Here is a 5240-nt window from a genome sequence, read left to right on the forward strand (position 1 = left end):
AGCCATGCACACCGACCTTGAACTTAAAGATGGAGCGCAGCCATACACACTGACCTTGAACTTAAAAATGGAGCGCAGCCATGCACACCGACCTTGAACTTGAAGATGGAAGTGGAGCTACGCACACCAATCTTAAACTTGAAAATGGAAGCAGAGCCATGCACACCGATCTTGAACTTGAAGATGGAAGTGGGGCCATGCATGTCGATCTTGAAATTGAAGATAGAGCAATATCGATGGAGCTTCTGAACTTGAAGATGAAGAAGCATCGACGAGACCTTCATATTTGAGTTTGACAAAGCATTGGCAAATCCTCCAGATTTGAGTTTGACGAAGCATCGGTGAATCTTTTGCACTTGAGCTTGTAGAATCGGCGAATCCTCTACATTTAAGCTTAAAGCATTGACAAATCCTCCACACTTGAGTTTGACGAAGCATTGATGAATCTTCGCATTGAGCTCGACTTCACGACTTTGAGCATGAAGATGGCATTGCAAAGCCTCCAGACTTGAGCATGAAGATGAAGCATCGATCAAACCTTTGAACTTGAAGATGGAGGAGCATCGATGAAGCCTCTAAACTTAAAGATTGAAGAGCATCAACGAAGCCTCTGGACTTGAAGATGGAGGAGCATCCAAGTTTGATATTGAAGAGGAAGCAAAATGCATTTCAAGTGTGTATCTTTTGTATATTGTGCTAGCTTCTTACGAGGGATGAACATCTTCAGTTCGTTGTGTTGCCCCCAAAAGGGATGAACATCTTCAATCTGAAGTGTCATTCTTTAACGGGGATGATCAACATCAATCTTGTAGTATCATACTTAAGTGGTTGTAGTACCCTTTCTGATGGACTAAACTTAAATTTCTTTAAGTTACTTTCGTACCTTTAAAGAAAGGGATCAAATCATGATGTAGTTCAAGTTTTTTTTAACTAGACTGAACTTGAAGTTTCTTTCAAGCTACCTACGTACCCTTCATAATGATAGAGATCAAGTCATAACGTAGTTAAAAAAGAATGTTTTTCTTATGTGCGACTGAACTTAAATTTCTCTAAGTTTCCTATGCACCCTTTATAATGACAGGGATCAAGTCATAACGTAGATCATACAATTTTTTTTAGGGGGGGAGGGGGGCATTCACATTTTAAGCTCATGCGGGCCAGGAGCATCATGCAGTTTAGGCTCTTGTAATGAGGAGCTTCTTCATTTAAATTTCAAAAACTCTTATTTCATCATGGTTTTGATCATCATCTTCATTTGTAGGATTCGTCAATATGATGAGTTTTGGCTTCACTATCAAGGAACCTTCTATACTTATGTCAACAGAAAATTTCCTCTTCATGCATGAAGAGACACAACTATGAATATTTTCGTCGTCGTTTTCTTCATGAAATGACATTGCCTTCAAGATTTTCATCCTTCCTTTATGTTGATCGCTTGTTGTCTTGAGACGATCAAAATCAAATGCTGAAGGTCGAGCTTTCCTTGATGTGGATATACTTAGCCTTTTTGAAGGCTAAAGTTCAAGTAGAAATACTCGTTGGACATCAGTCTTCTTCTCCTATCATGGTCGTACTCAATCTTTGAAAGACTGAAGATCGAGCACTTGAAGCCTTAATATGATCGAAGACAAAAGTTCTTTGCTTCATTTCTTCTAAGTCATTGACTTCTTCGAAAGTTATATAATTGTTGTCGACTTCCACTATGCCTACAGTGTGACATGCAATAACTTCTAATACTTTCTCTAGATTATTATTGAGAAAGCTTCTTGGGAGAAATTTTGCCAAAGTTGCCGGTCGTTGGAATTGAGGGAAGTCCTTGTCTTATTTCTTAGCAGGCTTAGGCTTCCATGTCATCTTTTTATGACTCTTGTTTCTTTTTCTATAGCATCGATAGGAATGCGACTTTTTTTGGGTGGAGTTTGGTTATCATCTTTTTCGACGAGTCACAACTATCCACCCTTCGTTGTCATCTTCAACGAGCTCATCTTTCCTTTTGGAATTTTCTATTTGAATCTCTTGCTAGAATCGAACAACTATAGGCTCGAAGGCTCCAAACTGGATCAGGCTTTTCTTTGAGCATGGGACACAGACAGTGTTGGAACACTTGAAGTCACCGCTACTGTAGCGTGATTTGTCTAAGCTACTTTATCCAAATCTAGCTCAATCTTCTTTTCACGAGTCAACTTCAAAATTCGTTCCTTCAGCACGAAGCACCTTTCAACTAGGTGACTAACGATCCGATGATACTTGCAGTAGTTAGGATCATCTACTTTTCCTTTTTGTTCCAGCCGATTGCATTCCGGTAGCTGAATAAGTTGCTTCTCTAGTAGTTGCTCCAACATATCTGCCCCATCAGAGTCAGGGAATGGATAAACCTTCTTTTATCTTTCTTTAAGAGTTGGACGACGCTTCTCGCCCTCATTGTGTCTTCTTTCAAATTTCATTTGTTTTCCATTGGAGGAAAATTTCAGCGAGGTCACATGAACGACCATAGATTCTTTTGTGGCACTATCCACGATCTTTTCAGTGCTCTTGGCTTCATTCTTGTATTTTCTCCCTTTAAGGACTAGGAAATCTTTAGTTCCCTTGTTTCCGATGCTCAATTTCATATCATGAGCACGTGTTGGCAACTCCTCAAACGTACAATAGCTTAAGAGAGACCATACAATCATGGAGTGACACTACACGATAGTCACTTGGCTGGCCGATAGCTAAACGATCGCGGAGCTTCTTCTAAACGATTGGGCATCATCTATACGATAGACTTGTAATCTCCCACTTGCTCAATTGTTTACATAATTGTTCTTCCTCCGGTCTCGTCCTCTAACCAAGTCCACACAGAGGCCACACTTCTGGATTCTCACACCGAGAATACCAAGGTAGCCATTGTGGTGGTGTCGTACTCAACTCAACATAGTTCGAGGTTTTTGGAGGCCGTTCGCTGTGTTTGTGGTCTTGGAGATCATTGTGTCTGTGACTGCTGTGATCGTACTATGTTGCAGTCGAAGTGTTCGAGCGTTTAGGTTTGCAGTCTTGTTGATTGTTCGAGCATTCGTGATCGGGGGTGTTTGAAGATGAGTCTTCAAAGGTATGTGAATTCTTCCCTTGATCTTATTAAAAGCATGCTGTAATTTCGTATGTTGCATGACCAGTTAGTTTTCATTTCTTGTACTGTAATTGTTGTTATTCAAATTCGATTGAATTTGGAACGATCATTCCGATGCTCATGGAAATCCTCATATCTGATTTCCTTTAATTGGTATCAGAGCCAGGTTGTTCTGATATTCCAAATTTCACTTCTGTTTTGAACTTATTTTACAGTTGTGGTGGGTTTTCTGCATTTGCGTTTAATTGTTAAATGCGTTTGTGGATGGCGTTGATGAATGTTTATGGGTTTAATTGCCTCTATTTAAAGCTTTCTTTAAATTACAAAGTGTCAATTTGTAAGCGCCCCTGTATTTTTTGGCATAATTAACATGCTATCGAGTCTGTAATTCAAAGTGTTTGAGTTAATCGAGTCGTTCGTGATGAAGTTTCAAAGCATAGAGATGCAGTTTTTAGCGAGGAAGATGACCAAGAGTTGGTCATATTGTGTAGCCTCAGGCAAATAATCGTTGGGATTTGGCTAAACGATCGTGTATATTTTTCTATACGATCGTGTAGTATTTACTAAACCATCGTTTAGCTTGGGGTAAATCGTTTACTCTATCGCGTAGTGTTGGTTGCCCGGTCGCGGAGATGCTGGAGGTAAACGATCGAATAGGAGCATTTGATGCTCATTGTTTAGTAAAAGGCACGCGCTAAACGATCGTGTAGTTAGCATGCTCATCGCATTAGTCACTGACTACACGATCACGCACTATACAATACGAAGGTGCTCGCTCAGCAATCATTTAGACGATTGTGCTTCATCGTATTGTTATCGTTTAGACGATCGTTTAAGGCTTGCGTTACGGAGTGCTTTGCACGATCGCGTACCTTGTGCGTCATCGCATAGTAAAAGGTACATGATCGTTTAGCTCTGGAAGCATAAGTAAAAGATTGAGTAAAATGTTTATTCTTTCGTGTAGACGATCGCAGGGAAGTTTTGGTAAACGATCAATGGAGACGCGAACTTCGACCTAACGGTTCAAGACCCGGTTCGCCTATTTGAACCGAAGACTCTTTGCATTTGTAACAGTTAGCTTGTAGTTTTGAGGATTTGAGGTAATTTTTCCCGATTCATCAACATTTATTTAATATACATGAGATGTATGTGGTTTATATGGCATAATGTATGACATATAGATTTGAAACCCACCTTAGGTTGTGCAATTATTCATACATCATGTATTATAAGTGTTATAATATGGCATGATGAAATTACAAGAAAGCATGTGCATGCATCATGAAAATATAAGAGTTATATTTATGCATGCAGTAAGCATATTCATGCATCATCTTTATATTATAAGCATTATAGTATAAGGTTGTATGGAAGCATGTTTTGCTTGGTTCGTTGCTTGTTTGTATAAGAATTATATAAAAAGTAGTAATGAATGAACAATGCATGGAGCATGACACTTAGGCTGTTTATAAGCGTTATGAATGTCTTTTATGTGTTTGCTTGGTGTTGTCTATGGTTTTGGTTATTTCTGTTATAAGTGTTATAATAGAAATTAGAACTAAAATCGATAAGAAAGAGTCGCATGTAGACTTAAGGTGAACTCATGTTTTAAAAGGGTTTTAAAATTGGATTGAGATAGACATAAGTTTAAAGGTTCTAATGGGATTAGTAACCTAGTTTTAATCTTTTTAAATCGATTTAATAGGATTAAATTGATTGGCATAAAAGATTAAAATTGTATTAAATCTATCTATAAGGGACCTGTTGTCTAAGGTGGTTTCTATCTAGGGTGGGGTACTTAAGTTGACAGAAACGAAACACCCCTACCTGGGAACCTACCTAGAAAGGTAAATTAGATAGATTTTTCGCAAGCATGCGACAATTGGTCAAAGACTCCATTAAAGAGTTTAATAGATGATGATCAAAAGTTGTTCAACTATCCAAGGTAAAAGTTACTCTTGGAAAAACCTAAAAAGTCACTTAGTTAAAATTCTTAGCCGTATTTTTTCTAAGTAAACTAAAGCCTAAGTTATAAAATACTCAGTGGGAGGAAGAGATGTATCTGATATGTCAATGATTCCACTCACGTTTCTCCCTGAATGTTCACACCGTGATATTCATGCTTGGCCTTGTG

The sequence above is a fragment of the Benincasa hispida genome, chromosome 11, assembly GCF_009727055.1.
Source record: "Benincasa hispida cultivar B227 chromosome 11, ASM972705v1, whole genome shotgun sequence".
Taxonomy (NCBI): domain Eukaryota; kingdom Viridiplantae; phylum Streptophyta; class Magnoliopsida; order Cucurbitales; family Cucurbitaceae; genus Benincasa; species Benincasa hispida.